Source organism: Engystomops pustulosus, chromosome 3 (assembly GCF_040894005.1).
Source record: "Engystomops pustulosus chromosome 3, aEngPut4.maternal, whole genome shotgun sequence".
Taxonomy (NCBI): Eukaryota; Metazoa; Chordata; class Amphibia; order Anura; family Leptodactylidae; genus Engystomops; species Engystomops pustulosus.
Window position 1 is genome coordinate 203,411,182 of NC_092413.1, and position 19,374 is coordinate 203,430,555.

At 40.9% G+C, this 19,374-nt stretch overlaps 1 protein-coding gene across 1 annotated transcript in view; it reads left to right on the forward strand.

The window, feature by feature from the left end:
• Window positions 1–2,100: 2,100 nt before the first annotated feature.
• VSNL1 (visinin like 1) overlaps window positions 2,101–19,374 on the forward strand; it is a 107,921-nt gene continuing 90,647 nt past the window's right edge. Inside the window, exon 1 of the mRNA XM_072143617.1 lies at window positions 2,101–2,290. The gene's annotated coding sequence lies outside the window, so the exon portion shown is untranslated. The remainder of the gene's footprint in view (window positions 2,291–19,374) is intronic.

Here is a 19,374-nt window from a genome sequence, read left to right on the forward strand (position 1 = left end):
CTCTGGAAACACCCATCAGAGTCCTTCTGGTTCTTCAGCATAATTGTATTTATTTTAGAAGGAAGGAGGCCTTCTAAATAAATACAAGAAGATTACTGCAGGGTGCTTGGATTATAATGATGGATTTTGATGTTTGAGATTCCTTAAATAAAAGATGAATATTAAGGGGATATAAATATGCATTTGTCCCTTATTGTCGGTCCATAGAGGTTATTGGAATTCTGCGGAGGCATAGAGGATCTTCCAGCAGTGTCCTCACAATTATATTACAACCATTGGTCATCACCATGTACTTCATTAGATACAGATGAGCAAATGTCCAGAGTCAATACTTAAAGGGCATCTGCCACCAGGATGAAGGATTGTAAACCAAGTACATTTACATGCAGGTGTGCTTTTCTTTTAGCTTCTTATACCCTGTTTTTTTTAAAAAAAAGGATTTAAAAATTATGCAAAAGAGGCTAAGGGGCTCCAGGCTCCATAGGTGTTAATGGAGCCTGGAGCCCCTCAGGTTCATTTGAATCATTTTTATTTATAAAAACAAGGCCATAGGAAGCTAAAAGAAGAGCAGATCCTGCCAGAAGGGGCACATACCAGTATGTCACTGCACTTGGTTTACAATCCTTCATCCTGGTGTTAGGTGATGAGCAGAATACTGTATATAATCAGGAACAGTGTGGAATAACAAAGACCAAAGGCTCTGGGCTATTCCCAAAAATTGGGATCCCCTTTCCTAAACTGTTGCCCATGGTCAACATTACCTTTCAGTGCTAGCATTGACAAGTGGGCGTTACCATTCTGTGCCCCTACATTGGGATAGGGGTTCATGTAATCGAGTTGTCAATGAGGTCTGGGTTACACTGAATCTTTTTGTAGAAGAGGAGGAATGCAAAGATAAATTAGGCGCAAACCTGGATCATTGCTACGCGGCGATCACCAGCAAACTGTTGGAAAAAGGCCCCAAAAAAATCGCTCAAAAAGTTGTTGAAATACAACCAAAAAAAGTGCATCAGACTAAGATAAATCTGTCCATCAACTCAAAGGTGACTTGATTGCGGCTGTTTTCTTCCTTCATTTTCTCTATCTATTCCTGACTATGCAGGGGTTCCCCCGTTCCCTTGGGGCTCTGGCCTCCTGATAAATACGGACGCCGGCTGCACAGTACAGCGATGCGCTGTATCACCGGAGCTCTTCTACATCAAGTCAGATCTGGTATAGAATTGCGCCATAGCTGCGCCTGAACGTGCACACTGTACGGCGCGGTACCATCCCCATCCCACCCAACTGGCACAGAGGGGGAAGGGAGTCACGGAGAATGGCGCAGAAATAGCAGCTTGTAAGCGTGTTTTAAGGCGTCCAAGCTGTGATAAATCTCCCTCTTAGTGCCAGTGTATGAATAATCTGCCCCCTTAGGCACAAAACAGGTTTACTGCTACACCAGCACATTGCATGAGAAAGTTGCAAAGAATTGTGCGAAAAACCCAAGGTAACCAAAAAGTCATTAAATACTCAAAAAAAATCAAACAATAAATAATTGATCAAAAAAACAATAATTTAAATCATTAAATAATCAAAAAAAAACATGCATCAGACTAAGATAAATCTGTCCAAATGGTATGAGTTATGCAAAAATATGTCTAAAAAAACCTACAAATATCAATAAGTTGCAAATAAAATATTCAATAATGGTGCAAAAAGAGCACAAGTAAGGGAAAAAGATGAATGAGCCCCATAGTTGTATTATTATATAACATGGTATTTCATGTACTGCACTTAGAAGGAACATTTTTTACAGTCAGGACAGCCCCATCAGCTCTATCCTGGCATCAGTCTCTAATCTGCATCTTGAACATCCCATAGTTTAGCAAAATGTAGGACAAAAGCTTGGGAAAAAATTGCATTCTATGAAATGGCTGATGAATATTTCCCATGGAATAGATGTAGAGGTTGAGATGAAGTTGCATGGGGTATGTCAGTGCAGGATGGAGATGCTGGGGTGGGCACAACACGAGGAGTGGAGGAAAGTGGAGGCAGAGGGGGAGAGGAGGAGGAGGAGGGAGGCAGAGGAGGCTGCTGCTGCTGCCACTGCTCACCGCGCCTGCGCACTGCGGCTCCAGGGAGCCTTGATTTTGTCCGGGATTCCCAATTCTGCAGCAGAGAGCGGAGCCAGTGCAGAGACCAGGCGCCTACCAGGAGGGAATTACCGCCAGCTCCGGGCAAGCAGCTGTACCCCTGCCACACCAGAGGGCTCCCTGTCCTGTGTGTCCATCAGCGCTGCATTGCACCCTATGTAAGTACTATCACCCCCATCATCCTCAGTGCATGTATATGTCACATTGCAGATAGGAGGGAGGGAGCAGCCTGCATCCTGCAGCACACAGCTGCTCTACATATCATCAGCCATCATCCTATACAAATCCACATTCCTCCCAATGTATATGATGCTACATTGTATCTGCACATCTATATGTTGTTACATATGGGCGGCTATAATGTATTACGTATGTGATGTGGGGGGGCTATGCCATCTGCACCCTGCATGTCGCTGCAGAGGGTCCTGTAATGGGATCAGCTCCTGCAGGTGATGGCCGGTCATATGGATGTCATATGGACATGCATGCGTGTGTGTCACGCCAAGGTCATACCGGTGTAACCCTTCACCTCCCTGATGGGTCGCCCGTAGACCTGCTCGTTTCTTGATGTATGAATGGTGCATGACCGCACGTGCCCGTCGCCATACCGAGCCTTGCTGTATGGGTTTATTTTGACGTATGGATTTGTATTATCAGGGAATGGAAAGATGGCTTTTATAATGGTTGTCTGGAGATTATAACCTTATTATGTGGCTGCTTATAGTCCGGAAAGGGAATAAAGGCTGAACATGGCTGCATAGTGTACGGATACATTGTATACATATATACTGGCATAGATCCAGAGATATCTATATATGTATATATGTATCTGTTTTTCCGTCTCCGAATCTAACTCATATCTGTTTACATATGTTTTCTTTTATTTGTTCATTCTATCACCTATCTATCTATATATTGCATATCTATCTGTTTATATATTTCCTTTTACAGTATACGATCTCATATCTATCTATCTATCTATCTATCTATCTATCTATCTATTTATCTATCTATCCTATATCTATCTATCTATCTATCTATCTATCTATCTATCCATACATGTATCTATATATCTCATATCTATCTATTTCCTGTCTATCTCATGTTGTATCTACATTTATCTATCTAATATCATATCTATCTTTATATCTAATATCATATCTATCCATCTATCGCATATCTATCTCATATTGTATCAGTATATCATCTATCTAATATCTATCTACTAACTACCCGTCTTATATTTCTGTCTCTCCTCTAATTCCGTCTTACCTAGTGTATTATTATTATTATTTACTGTGCCATCTTTTGAAGGATTTGCTACTCATCTGGCAAAATCCATAAATCGGCACAATCTGATTAGTCTGTAATTCATGTAGGCTTAAATAGTTCTACACGTTGATCACATTAGCTTTTCCGTGTGTTTATCTGTCTCCGCTGGATAGTAGAGATCATCTACCGCATGGAAAGGAAATGTGACGAGGAAATGACCTCTGGACAATGTTTAAGGTTGTTTGCTAGAAAGACCTTGGTATTTGTCTGTATAGATTGAAGACAAGCTAATGGCATCAGCTCAGTGGTGCCCCCTTTTCCCAATCGCTCTGCAGGATGCCTGTCGCTGCAGTGTCCCCCCACTCCGCTATGCAGTGAGACGCTCATGTATATGACATATGTACTGCCTGTTGTCCTATGTAATCTATTGTGTATGCATCTAATACCATTAATACTATGTATCATGCCTATAGATGTAGCAGTGCTGAGAAGGTTGATGCAGCAGTGCCAAGTTATCCAATATAGTGATATTATTTGTGTCTTTACGGTTAAATCCTCAGCGCTCTCTACAAAACACGGTCAGCCCTGCTACATCATAGGCGTCAGTACATCGGAGTTTCAGAAATCGTTTATCAATGCATAAGCTCATTATAGGGTGAGGAGGAAACAAGACAGCAATATTTGCTATCATAACAAAGGACAGAGCTGCACTTTATGCAGGAAATATAGCGGCGTATATACGTGTAATTGGCAAGTGCTGCAGTACATAAAAGCCACTCGGATGGAGGACAAGTTTGACAGCTGCGACCGCATATTGCAGAGCATCGACACATGGGGGGGGGGGGGATGTATAGCAGCGTTATAGTATAATGACCGATACTAACCTTCTATATAGTGGTATATATAGGATGGGTTTGAATAGGAGTCCATAATGCCTTTACACACATGCGACATAGCTGAGTATATCAGATGTAGCAGAGCCGGGTTAGTCAATATGGTTTTACATAGGGCTGCAGGCAAACATTATTATAAAGCTCAATAATGTCATATTCCCGCTATTTCTATCTTTATATTTGTTCTGTCATTATCTATTGATTGTCCATCTTTTGGATTTGCCGTATGTGATGTAGGACGGTATTGATTTATGCTAATAAGAATCAGCCATGTTTGCAGAGATAAGAAGCGCATTTTAATTTTTTTAAGAACCACAAAACCACAGATAGATATAGATCTTTGGGTCGTCCCCTTTTGTCAATCTGAGATTTATTATACTGTTTTAAAGACATATGGGCCTTGTTGTCCATAACAGCCAATCACAGCGCAGGTTTAATTCCATATGGGGCTTTTGAAAAATGAAAGCAGTGCTGTGATTGGTTGATGTGGGCAGCAAAGAAGGTTTTCATTTTGACCATTTTAATTAATTTACCACATTATTTTGAAAGGGGGTCTTTACTTTGGATGATCCCAATTTATATTCAGGGTGTCTTGATAATAGGCAAACCATTGCAATCTACATACAGTATGTGGAAAGCTGAGTGAAAAACAAAATGGCAGCCTCCACAGATATAGTAAAATAAACAATGTTATGTCCTGTCATGGGTACTGAGTACAGATGGCATCCAGCGCCGATTCCTACAGAGATTTCAGTAATTTTTAAATATCTTTTGAGACTGGTATTTATATGTGTTTTTATGTACATTTTTACTACTGGGTTAAGGTCTCCTCTAAGTCGTCCCCTCTTTAAAATCAGCTGTTCCAAACTGCAGAAAGTCCTGACAAGTCCAATAAGTCACCCATTTTGGTTGATGACAAGATTTAAAAAAGGGTCTCCATTTTGGGTAACCCCCAACTTATTAAAAATTTAAAAATAGGCAAAACCAGTCAGTTTTCCTGTAGCCCCACCACAGAAGAAACTAGACTGGACTTGTCCTCTAGAATAAGAGACCTTAGTAATATGACCTACGGATGAGGATCCAGAACAGAGGACCCCTCTCTATTCATTCAGATTAAGGACAGTGTTCACATCTGCCTCACAATTTTGTTAAAAATTCCAGATGTAAAATGATGGGCATCGTCATGGAAAGCCAGCGGATCCCATTATAGTCTTATTGGGCTTCGGTTGTACCCATCAGTATAAGCATCCCCCACTTTAGGTATGAACGTAGCGTAATAAACCTTACTTTCTAGTACAAACTCAAGATCTCTGCTTGTTGTCTATCTGTAGGACCTATTATTTCGGGATGCCAGGTTGTCCTGTCAGGAGATGGACACAGACATCTATATATTGTCCTATTACACAGCTCTGAAACCTACACAGCAAGAAATGTTCACACCTGTAGGATTTGACACAGATTTTGGAAAGGTTTCCGTGCAAAAATCCGTAACAAATCCAAAGACAATATACATTTTTTTTTTACTAATCTCTTTTACGTCCACTGGAAAAAATAAGCTCATATTTAAGCTAACAATTTGCAGATGACACCGACTAAATCGGGCTAATCCCTCTGCGGATATGAAACTACATGGCTGTGACAATAAAAATCCGCTGCTTAACCTTAGATTTCTGAAGCGGGATTTTCCTATGGAGTGCCTACATTTGTGAAAAAAACCCTCAACACTAAGTACCGTATTTTTCGGACTATAAGGCGCACAAAAAAATCCTTTGATTTTCTCAGAAATCAAAGGTGTGCCTTATAGTCCAGTGCGCCTTATATCTGAACCGTACTTACAGACAACACCTGCCTTGAACTGTGCACAGGTCTGTCACCTGCTGGTCATTTATCCTTATAATCAGGTGCGCCTTATAATCCGGTGCGCTTTATATATGAACCTAGACGTTTTAGCAGGCATTTATTGATGGTGCGCCTTATGATCAGGTGCGCCTTATAGTCCGAAAAATACTGTATAGTGGTCCATTACACTGATTTTTGTCCACTGGAAGTAAACCATGTCTGAATGGATGACAGCAAGTTCTTGAGTTAAAACTTTTTTTACTGAAATTTTTAGCAACTTATTTCTTTATATTACAGTAGGTGAATGCGCTAATAATCTTTACACGGTACATGACATATTTTTTTTCCAGTCCATGACAGTGTGTGACAAAAAATTCACCCAGTCTCCATGGAAGCAGCCATCCTGAGAACTTGATTGGTGACAGAGGTAGATGATGGGCAATTATGTGGACACCGGGGGCGCTATTTAAATATTGTCAATTTCAATGTCTCCAGAGCGGTTCCAGTAGGCTTAATAGATGGCAGCTTATGGTGCAGCTGAAACCTAATGATATCAAAATTATTTCATATTTCCGACAATTCTTGAGCTTAAGCAAACTTCAGATACTTCCTTCTTGTGCATCTTGATTCATGAATGGAATGAGGGAGGTGCAGTGAACACTGAAACACAGACATGACACAAGGATAGAGGCAGTGCAGGTCTAAAGTTGCATAATTTAAGTTTTTATGCTATTGTATTACAAATAAAAAAAAATAAAATAAAAAACTACACCTTTTTCTTTTGCATCTAAAATAAAAAAAGAACCAATTCTGCCTATCTTCTTTTAAAATTGACTACAGTTTTGTGTGTATACAGCTCCAAATGCAAGTTTATGGGGCAGATTTACTTACCCCGTCCTGTCACGATCCCCAAGGTGCGTTGTCCGACGAGGATGAAGTCCGGCGCGATTCTTCAAGATCGTGCGTCCATTTTCCTGCATGTGTCGCTTCCCCACTCAGGTCCGCTGGAGTTCACCTTCTTCTTCCCGGTGTATGTGAGTGCATTGTCTTGCAACACAATTTGAATTTTAAATCCCGTGCTCGGTCCGAATCAGTTGGGTTGTCCGCTGGCCATGCCCCCCGAATGTGCACCAAATACCGGCCAAAAATCAGAAATAGTCGGGAGACCCGACCAAAATGCGCGGTGCGGACCCTTAGTAAATGTGCCCCTATGTGTTTCCATGATTGCAGACTACAGCAAAGGTCTAAGTGTAGTCTGATCTCTTTGAATCTCTGAAAACATCTCAATTTATCTGCATTCATTTAGTATTAAAGTGATTGTCCAGGAAAACCCTATTGGGACTATTGCAAGGGATAAGCAAAAAAATGCAGGAAACGGTGGGCCCTGTTATATATTTTATTATTTAAAGGAGCTTTAAAGGGGTTTTTCAGTAATCCTAGTACATGGGCCAAAATATGGATAAGCAACAAATAATAAAGAGTACTTGCCCTGCTATGTATTCTGGTTCCAGGGTGGAGACGGTAGTCGGTTCCCTGACACTCTCGGTAGTGACCTCGCGGGCCCCTGGCGATGTCATTTGGTCTCTGGCCTAGTTGAGCACCAATGACCGTTGCAACGCTGGAACCAGGAGCAGGATCAGAAAAATTATTGCTCACCCGTCCAATAGCCCTTTACACTCCTGGCCCCTAACATTGTAATATAATCTGTATAATCAAGGATGACCATTTTTTATTGAAAGAAATTCTACCACATTATTTAACCTCTACAAAGCAAAACCAGTCTCTGTAGAGGTGAAAATGCTACATACCTGGCATAGTTTTATCAAAGATAATCACCGGCTGCTTACTTTAATCTTTAATCTTTATGTAAATTAAAATTAAGGGCTCAGGGGGTGTTACCAGAGCCTCTCTTCCGGCCCTTCCCTCACAATGATATCTTTGATAAAAGTATGTTGGCGTTTAGGTTTTTATCTACAAATCACTGTTAGTGACGTAGTAGATTTCGTTTAGAAAAAGTGATGTGGTAGATTTCCTTTAAAATACTTGGGTCTCCTCATGACTTGTATATCATTTAGCCCTTGTATAGCATTTAAAGTTACCCCCTGTCCCAATCAATCAAGAAAGTACTGCCAAACTAATGGAGATGTTGGTGGTGCATGCGCAGCCTCTCCATTCTAGGGGGTTGCCAGAGATAGCAGAGTACAGAGACATAGGGAATGATTGGTAGGGCTGGGGTACTACCGGTAGTAGAGACACCATTGTGTCATTTACCATTGTGTGTAGCTTGATATAACCTTAACACCCCTCTAGAAGCATAGCGAAAATGATGCTTCCCAATGCGAGTACAGCACTTTAAATTTGTCTTATGAATGGAGTGTGTTAGGTTTATTTTCAATAACGAATTGACACGTTTTCAGTTAAAATTTACCTAATTTCCTAGTTGTGTGCCGACTGCTATTGTTCTGGAAATACCTGACAGTCTGACAATGGGGAAGGAAGGAAGTTTATTATTACAGAACACATCATGAATAGACGCCACTTTCATAGTTTGCCATTTAAAAAACCTACAGTGCTAATATTAAATTTCATATGTTCTGAAAACAAAAAAATAGCGCTTTTACTTCTGTAGCATTAAAGGGGTTTACTAGGTGAAAAATATTGAAGAATTTCCATAGATTAGGTCCTGAATATCTGATTAGTGGGGGTACAGCACCCAGCACCCCCATAGATCAGCTGATAAAGAGAGACTGCAACACGAAGCAGACAGCTCCATTCTTTACGTAGTGGCTGAACTGAGGAACTGCACCAAGGTCCCATTTAAATTAAAGGAAACTGATCTGCTGTAACCTTGTCTCACCACTTCACAGAGAATGGAGCCGTCTGCTTTCAGCTCCATTCTCTGTTTATCTGCGGCTGAGAACAGCTGATGTGTTGGGGTGCAAAGTGATGGCCTCCTTCCAATGTAATATTTAGGACCTATTCTATGAATACCCCTTTAGGTTGATCTAGTTAATGACTGAAGTTGCTTTTTAGACACAATGGGGCACATTTACTTACTCGTCCCGTCGCACTCCCCGTCGTGCGTTGTTGTTGACGAGGATTCGGGTCTGCCGCGATTCCCTGAGATCGTGCGTCCAATTTCCTGCATGTGTAGCTTACCCGCTGAGGTCCGCCGGAGTTCACCTTCTTCTTCCCGGTGCATGTGAGTGCTGATCTTGCGACACAATTTGCTTTTTAAATTCCGCGGTTTGTCCGAATCACTCGGGTTGTCTGACGTCCACACTCCCCGATTTGTCTCGCATGCAAGCTGGCACCAATGCAACAAGATCCGATCGCCAAAAACCCGGGGCAATTCAGGGCAAAACGGAAAAGAATCGCGGAACCCGGTGAAAATGCAGCGTTCAGACACTTAGTAAATGTGCCCCATTTAGTTACTTTGCAACATGTATTCAACATGTTTAAAATAATGGATATATAAACAGCACATGGGGAAGCTCCTGTTTTAAGTTGGACTATCCTCTTAAAGGGACCTGTCAACGGAAATTGACCGAATATACCACCAACCTTTTGTTGAGAAGTAGCATCATCCATAAAATCTGCTTTGAAGTGACATGTAAACTGGTTGTATAAAGTCACAAAGGTGGAAAGTTCATTGCTGAAGTCAAGCTTTGTGTCCTGCCACTTCTAGTGGCTTGAAATTTTGGGCCCCCCTCCTATAGTGACCCTTTTTTCTAGTCCTGTCTCCTATACTGGCTGTTTATTTTGGGTCCCGCCTTCTATAATTTTTTTTCCAACCTTCATGATCTAGAACATGTTCAGAATGCTTGATAACATACTGGAAGAGTTTTATTTAGTCATTATTAGATTTTTCTGCTGACAGGTTCCTTTTAAAGAGTTTGTGCAGGATAACCCCACCCCATAGGTCTTGTTCACATGTGGGAAGTTCTTGGAGTCCCATTCCATGAGCGACAATGTCAGTTTGCATGAATAGACATGACAATGTTATATGACAATGTTGTAAATGTTAAATGGGTTGTCCAATTCTTATAAGAAACTTACCAATTCATGCAAAAATTTTAGAATAGATCAATAAAGATTTTTACTGATTATTTACTAAATGTCTCAGGACAAGTTACTTCAATGGAACCACTTGGAGACCCAAGACAATCTTTCCACCCAGCCCATACAAAAACAGCCATTGACATCTCCTGGTTACTATTTTTTGGATGAATGCTCTTAATCCATCTTGTGTTTGTTTAACTTTTGCAATATCCTACCTGCATTAGGTGTTCATCTTCGCTTGATGATCTTTTGGCAGGTTTTATGCTCTTTGTGCCCTGCACAACGACTGTCGGGAACAAGGTTAAGTTTTGTTTGTCACACTTGGTCTCCCGGGAGGTTGTCTGGCATCACTGGGCATGAATAGGATCTTTCTTAAATGTGAGCACATCCTAGCACACTGTAATGTTTTTACAAAAACACATGAGATAAAATGTTTTACTTTTCCTTGTTGTTGCCAGAGGTCTAAATATTATGAATACAAACAGAAGTGGCGTCGTAGTTGTTCATTCCACTTTAGGATTTTTGTGCCCTTGGGTGGTGGTTGGGTTTTACCTCCTCTTACCCTTGTTGGCGGTAGGAATGTCAATTCACAGTAGATTGACGTTGACTAAACCAACTATTTTTTTGGGTTGGGACAACTATCTTCTATGATAAGGGGCACCCTAACCTTTACTCAACTTATAATGTAGAAGGAATGCAAGTTGTGGGACTGGTGACTGGGGAGGGCTTGCTCTCCTCTCCTCATCCAGAATCCTAGATAAATTATTATAAATGTTGGCCGATTCAGAATCAGGCATGCTGGATTTCAACATGTCCAATCTTTTGTTTCTATGAAAAATTATTTTCTCTCACCACTGGAAAAAAACATGCATTTGAAGGAATAGCTGTCAGCTGAAGTGGCTTATTTAGTCAGCTAATTTGAAGGTCTTCCATTTTTTTACATCGATAGACCAGCAAATTCTTACCAGGAAGGGCCAATAGCCAGCACTTGGCACCAATCAGCCGGAAGCAGATGGCTCTGTGCATTCCAACCTTGATCTTCATGATACAACTGTATGTTAGGTGAGCTGGATACATACATATGATGGAATTGCACCATATAACTTAAAGACAAGCACATGTGTCTACACATTATTGGTTGTGAATAGCTGTGGATCATCAGTCCTATAGTTAGACATGAACTGTAGATGGATGTCGAACCCCTTAAAGAGAACCTGCCGTTTAAATTAGCCCCCCTTGTAAATAAAGACTTCATTAAAAACTATGATTAAAAATCATTGCCCTTCTAAAAAATCAGTTTAAATGGAAATCATCTGATTTGAGTATAATAATAGCAATGGAGTCCAGTATATGCAGGGTTCACTGTACTGCCCTGCCTCCCTAGTCCTGATTGACAGGCATACTGCTGCGTGGAACATTGAGATGGCTCTGTTACATCATTGGGCACTTCATGTCATGTGACCAGGGAGATGTCATCTAAGGTCCTGTTACATTTACATCTACCTCATGTATGTATCTGATCGCATGAAATCACAGCATGCCTCCATGGGGGATATGGATAGGGATAGTAGAAGTCCATGGAGCCATTTTTTTTAAACTTCCGCCTCCTTTAGTGGCTTTTATTTTTGGGTTCTTCCTCCTTTAGTAGCCATTATTTTTGTCCTGCCTTCTATAGTTATCTTTTATTTTGTGTCCCGCCTCCTACAGTGGCTTGTATTTTTTGGGTTCACCCTCCTAAAGTAGGCATTTTTTTGTCCCTCCTCCTATAGTGGCAGTTTATTTTGTGTCCCACCCCCTTTTAGAAGCTAAAATTGTTGTTTTCTCCCACCTATGGTGACTATTATTTCTGTGGCCCTTCCAACTATAGTAGCTGTAATTTTTGCTTCCCAGCTCCTAGAGTAGCCATTTTATTGAGTCCCGCCTCCTATAGTGACTGTTATTTAGTAGCTGTTTTTTCTGTCTTGCCTCTTATGGTGACTATTATTTTGTGTCTCCCCTCCTATAGTGACAGTTATTTTTGGTTCCCCGTTTTTGGTTTTATAGTAGCCGGTTCTTTTTGAGACCTTCCTCTTATGATCGCCATTTTTTGAATCCCGACTCCTGTGTGGGTTGTAATTTTTAGGCTGGTAAGGTGACAACCCTAGTCGCGAGTAATACCTTCACAAGCCATTAAATGCACTCTCCTGACCATGTTTGGGGCTCGGACAGTTGTTTCTATGATGCCACAGGGACCTCTAAAAATGGACTGGGGATCAGTGGTTGGTTGCCCGAGAAAGCAGACGTTGTAAGCAGGTAGACTAAGACTCTATTTACACACACAGTAATAGTATCAAGCCCTAACCTGATGGATTCTACATCGAATCATAAACATACGGTGAATTAAAGGGATGTTCCAAAAATGTTCATTATCATGCAGAGACACTCCCTAAGACTTCCAGTCCACAAAAGTGATGATGGCATGACATGTACAGTTTCGTTGATGTGCTATCACTTCAGTCTGAATGGGTCCTGACCTTGCAGGTATGAAACAGGTAATAAGACAAATTTTATGCAAATAAGATAGGGTCAGGGTCTTGTATATCAATGGCCTGTCATCAGAATAATGTAACAATGTGTACTAGAGTTCGGCACGGATTATGATATAACCATGGAGTCTTGCTGCTCTTTCATGCAGACGATTGGATATTTTTCCCTTAGCTGAGTTTTAACTTTTGGCTGGAAATTTCCTTTAAATGCCAGGAAAACAGTGACTAGTAAGGGAATTCAATCAATTTCTTCTCCCTCAGTGTTACATTAGTACTGGATGAATGTGTTGTATGCTTGTAGCTAAGTCTGGCATTTTGTGTGTTTTCCCTCCTTTGCTTGCGCTATGTTTCTGCAGAGCAGGATTGTATTACGTTTTGTTACCATAGCTCATAATCGGAAGATCATGACTGCATCTTATGGATCCTTGGAGTGTGGAGTGATGGCTTTTATTACATTGTAAGCCTCTTCCCACCTGAATGGACTTGCCGACGTGCAGAATTTTATACACTTTTGCATTTGACTGAGCATGAACAGGGTCAACAATACTAATCCGACGAAACCGCCTTGTTCCATAGCGATTGACACACTTTAGAAAATTCGCTTTTGGGTAAAGGTATTTGAGTTCATGAAGGGATAAAGAGATTGTACAATATGCCTATGATTTGTGTATAACCTGGTTGGAGATTCTCAGCTAGAACATGTTGCCAGGTCTACACTTCAAGGGGAAATATTGAGGGAAATGACTACCCCATGTTCTCCACACTGAGGGCCGGCGCCTGCACTGGGCATACCTGGGCAAGTGCCAGGCCCAGAGCTGCTGGGGTCCACATAAGGCTGTACATAAGGAATCCATGGGGGTGAGAGGGGCTGTATCTAATGAATCCATAACGTGTGAGGGAGGCTTATATAAAATAACCAATTTGGGGGCTGTGTATAAAATAACCATGAGGGTTCTGTGCATTAAATAACCATGAGGGAGCTGTTTGGCATAAAAACTAGGCAATATTTTAGGGAACAGGAGACTGTTTTAGTTTTTGAATTTTTAATGCCGCCATGTGAGTTCGCTGAAAAGGGGCCCACTGAGGCTCTGTCGCCCCGGCGCCTGGTGAAACCTGGAGCCGACCCTCTGAGCACAGTGATAAACAGTGCTGGAACTTAAAGGGGACCTGCCACATTAAAACACAGTTCCACCTGCAGGCAGCATGATATAGAGCAGGAGGAGCTGAACAGATACATTTATAATTATTTTATACTGTAAGGCTGAGTTCCAAGTTCAGTTTTTATGCAGTTCTACTGCAAAAACTTAATGGGTTGAAAAAAAGTAGATGTTCCACCTGTATTTATATGTTTATAGGTTCTACATCTGGTTACAGCTGGAGAAACTACATAATTAAATTTGAAAGTCTTTATTTTGTACATTTTAAAAGTTTACAATGGGATGAGAAGTATTAAAATGTATGAATGTGTGGTCCCACATTGTCAAAAAACCTACACTTATAAGCAGAGGTTCGGAGAAGAATCTTTGGATAGGTTCAGGTCTCTTTGTCTGAACAAAGCCTCCGAATTTAAAGGGGGTTGCCCATGAAAAAGGGTGATGTCAATGGCAGTCTGAACGATATCTGCTTCCTGGATGCCAAGAGGCGTCCAGGTGGCGTAAGCCTGAGCTCTGTCGGGCTCATTAGCATATAGAATTTAAGTGTTTCAGTAATAGAGAACTGTATACAGTAATAAAGGACGTTTTAGAGTTATAGGAGTCATCAGTATATCTGATGGTAGATGTCCTCTAATCTAATAACAATGAATTAGAGAATGGGGCTTATTTATTAGGGGTCAGCGGACGCACTTTTGTCGGTTTTTCCAACGTTTTTCGGATTTGCGCTGCTGGGAAAGGTATTTAACTGGGGATTGTGTTGCATGCGATAGGATAGTGGAGCAGCTGCGCCGGCTTTCATTTGCGAAATCCGGGGGCGGTGCCATTGGACGATCTGATGGATTCGGACTGAGCACGGGATTTAACTTTCAAATTGTGTCGCAAACGTGTCCATAGACTTGTGTCAGACGGAGGCCTAAATTGTTTTGGCCTCTGTCTCGTTGGCATATGTTACCATACAGCAGGAAATACAGGTAACACTATTTCATCTTGCCAGTTGCTGTCAGAAAAGCTATCCGTACTAAAGAAATTTGGCATAAGCTCTCAATAGTTAAGCAAAATTAGAATAATAGACAGGAGAGAAAATGGAAGAAAATTTTCCCTTCCTGCAAGAATGGCATAAGGGTTCTATAGTCATGAAGATATAAAATGTTTGTATGCAGTTTGCTTATATATAGGAATGTTTAATTCTTTTTGTTACTTTTTACTGCATAGTTGATATGAATAAAAAAAACAGCTATCTGTTTAACAGGGGCCATTATAGCCTATAGGAGATGGATGCCCTTGTACGGTACCCATCCCAAGCCTCCGCTTAATGGAGTGTTTCCAACAAAATCTTTGATTATGGTTCTTGGAAATGAAGTGGACCTACTAGATGACAACCTCTAAGTGGTCATCATGCTCAATGAATGTTAAATCAGCATCATGGATATAAAAATGTGTCAGGATGGCGTATCCCTTTAAGACACACCAGACAAAGCTACATTCACCAATTTGCACAAAAAGTACGCCGATTGTCAATTCCTTTTGATTTCCATTCTCTGTGTATGTAACTCTTCTCTATTATGGTAGGTCGTGATGGTAAATTGCAGGTTTGGTACTGCTCACTAGGTCTATGGGTAGATGCCCACTACAAGGATCTAGGCCAGAAACCGTTTCCAGATCATTTCTGCCGGACATTTATTACATCTGTTGCTAGGCAACTAGGCTTTAGCTTCAGAAACAAAGGGTTGCAATTTCTCATCCCCCGTACACTTTGCTGGATGGAAAGCCAAGAAGTGTGCAGCCCCGGAAGAAGGGAATGACAGCCTTAACCCTTTCCTGATATCAGGACATATAATGGGCAAAAAAATTGCTAAAATGTATTGTACATGTCAGTCCATTGCGTATTACAAGGACCATGTCTACTTCTGCCATCTCAGAGGGCACTTTCCAAAATCCAATCTCGGTGGAGGACACTATGCTGAGGCAATTCTGTCAGTAGACCTTATGCCACTACTGGAGAGAACTTTCAGGGCAGTATTGTGTTTGCTGTTTGGCATTTATATGTATAATCTGATGGGGCATCTGATGAATCTACTTTGCATAATGTGATATTTTTGATTCAGGCCTTTCCTGAGCTTGAACATTGTACCAACCAACACAACATCCTGTGGCAGCGAGTTCTATAGTGTCATCGCTCTTACAGTAAAGAATTGTATCCATAATGAAGGTGAAAGTGTCATTCCCTTGAATCCGGGCCCCCGGCCTTGTGTGACTGTTGGCTACTGTGGGTACACTGTGGGCGCGCTGTGACTATTGGCTACTATGGGGAAAATTTTACTTTAGGCTACTGTGGGGGCACTGTGACTTCTGTGAGCATTGACAAAAATGACTAGTGGTTGACAATGTGCCTATTTTCTACTATGTGGGGGCACTGTTAGGATTGGCTATTGTAAGGCCACATACTTGATGGTGTTTTTGGGTATTTAAAAATAAAGAGCTTTGTGGTTGCCCTCAAACGACTGATGGTAATGATAATGCTGTATAAATGTAACTACTTAACAGCTCCAGTAGATACATTTTTAAAGTAATAAAATGACATTCAGCCTTTTAAGGAAACCACAAGTCTTATGAAAATGACTTTAATGCCCATTCCCTAGGTGAATAGGACACCATTGTGTCATTGTTACAAGCCTGAGTATAACAAAAATCATTAGAAACATCCCTGTTATGTTTCCATACTGTATAACATTTTCTACAATGTGTCCTTTCTGTGCTTGTACTCTAATCCACCCATTCCCTTTGGTTGCTACTATAAAAAGAAAACATCCCCCTTATAACATTTGATTTTACAGGAAAGATTTGATAATCAATCAGTGTTTTTCAGGAACTAATGTTATCAGACATTATGCCAGCACAATATGGCACATTCTGGGATGTTTGCCATATATATATATATATATATATATATATATATATATATATATGTGCTTGCAATGTAAAGTCTAGTTCACAAAACTTGTGATATTTTATATTTAATTCCAGGCCTCTCCTGAGCTTGTACATTGTACCAACTTTTAAAGTTATGCTAATTGGCCTGAAGGGTTGTGGCGGTTGTTTCCAGAGCCCCTCTGTGCTGTGGCTACACAGGCTGTTACAGTAAGCAGATCAGATCTTTTATCATGCTCTTCCTGCTGCTACTAGATTACACAGGCATAGGGAGGAGTGTGAGAGCAGAGGGCTTGGTGATACAAATTTGCTCATTGTAACAGCCTGTGAATTTGAAGATGAAGAAGAAATAATAATAATAATTCTTTATTTATATAGCGCCTACAGATTACGCAGCGCTGCACAAAGTATGTCAAATTGTTCCCTGTCCCCATGGGGCTCACAATCTAATCACGCTACCTGTATGTTTTGGAGTGTGTGAGGAAACCGGAGGACCCGGAGGAAACCCATGCAAACATAGAGAGAACCTACAAACTCTCTAAGTCCTTTGGGCTATTCAGCATAATTTTAAAAGCTGATTTTGGAACATAAGGATGCTAGATTTCCTTAAAAAAGAAAAGGGTTTATCATATTCTCTCTGGTGGGGCTGCGATTTAAGTGGGATAAAAGCAGTTGATAGGTTCCCTTTAAATCTGAACATTTCTGCTGTAATAGAATGTGATAAATGACTTAATTGCATGATTTCACCTTGTAATAGGAGTCATTAAGAAATAATTACAAGTGTGGACTGTGACAAATGTGCAGGAGGGGACGCATCTGTCTTTGCTCGGTCACCATTTAGTAGGTTTTTGCCTTGACCGGGTCTGTACATTGATCTCGTTCCATGTCTAGTTATGTGTCATGAGATGATCAGCTTTACAAAAACATGTTGTTTTGTGTTACTGTGTCACACTGTTATGTGCTATCCGAGGCCACCTAGTGGCTGTGTGGTAATATGCAGCCTTTATTTCCATGTTTCTAAGAATTCATTAGAAATTGGCCCTAAATTCGATGTTATTCTGGACGGCCATGCCGGTCTTGGTCGAAGAAAAGTAGAGGAATCCAGCACTTCCTAAAAACTTCGAATATTTTATTGTTCCATATTTAAAGTACAAGACGCATTGTCCAGTGTAAACAGCTGGATCCCGCAGCGGGATAGTGCGGAGTAAACACATCACATAAATCACATAGCGCCTCTTCACACCGATAGAGCCGCTGAGCTTGTACTTCACCTTTGTCTAATTTGTTGTTGTTTGTCCGCATTGATTTACTATTATGTTGCTGCTGAATCTGTGTATTTTACATCTCTGACTTTCTAGACATTTTATCCCAACTCCTTGGTGTGCAGTATATTATAATTGTCTATGTTCTGTAAGGATCTAACCATAATAGAGTATTAGGATATCTGACTCCCAGAGCCCTGCAGGTAGGTTGTCATGTGGGGGCTATAACTGAATTGTTAACTAAGTTTCCCGCATGGCAAATCTACCTTCATATGTAGTGAGATGGGATCTAATAAAACAGTTTTCTCATTACTATTTAATGAATCACATCAAACGGTGGAGACCAAAAGGGTGATGAATGGGTTCCTTAGGGCACGTTCATTTTGGGAGTCTTCCCAGTGTACATGATAAACTAAGGGCAAAAGTGTTATGTAAATGCACAGTCAGATAACACAGGATCACAATATCTAACAAACCGATTCAGCTCCATCTCCCTCCTCCCTCTCCCTGCACATTGACTTCTGCATAGGTGATAGAGCATGCTCACAATATTCCCCCTTTCCCCAGAAGTCAGTGACTTGGAGCTTATTCACACATCCCATTTTTTTCTCAGTATACTATCCATGATTTTCATGAATAGCATACTGACCCTTTCTTTTATCTATTTTCATATGAACATGATTTTTTTTGCATATGTACGACAAAATATATATTTTTAAATGTATAGTACATAATTTTAGGTAAAGGGAACCTCTCATGTAATTTTTAGCTGGTACAGGTTCCAATGACTTATGAATATTTTGAATCATTTCAGTAGTTTATTTAAGTTTATTTCACATTACCTGGCTCCCTGGTGGCAGTATGTGGTGAGTCCTGAGGGGCAGTGGCAGCTGCAGCCTGTGTGTGCCTGTGTCTTCTCATGATTTATTCCTCTCACCCACACCATCCCTCTCCCTCCCCAACCTGCTCAATGCACATGAAATGAAGTGTGAGGGGGTGGGGGGGGGGGATGAAAGCTGCATGAGTCTGGAGCAGAGGAGACTTACACAGGCTGCAGATGCCCCCTACCTAGGGACTCACTACTTGCTGATGGCTGGGAGCCAGGTAATGTGAAATAAACTTCTATAAAGTACTGAAATGATTCAGAATGCTGACAAAGGCATTTTTAAAATCAGTATAGCACAGGCTTTTTGGGTCCTGTCACTAGCTAAAAAGTGACAATCCTGGTGACAGGTTACCTTAAGATCAACACACATAACTATCGCACCCTGAGCTCTAGCCTGTTTCGTGCTATTCAAGCTCTCTAT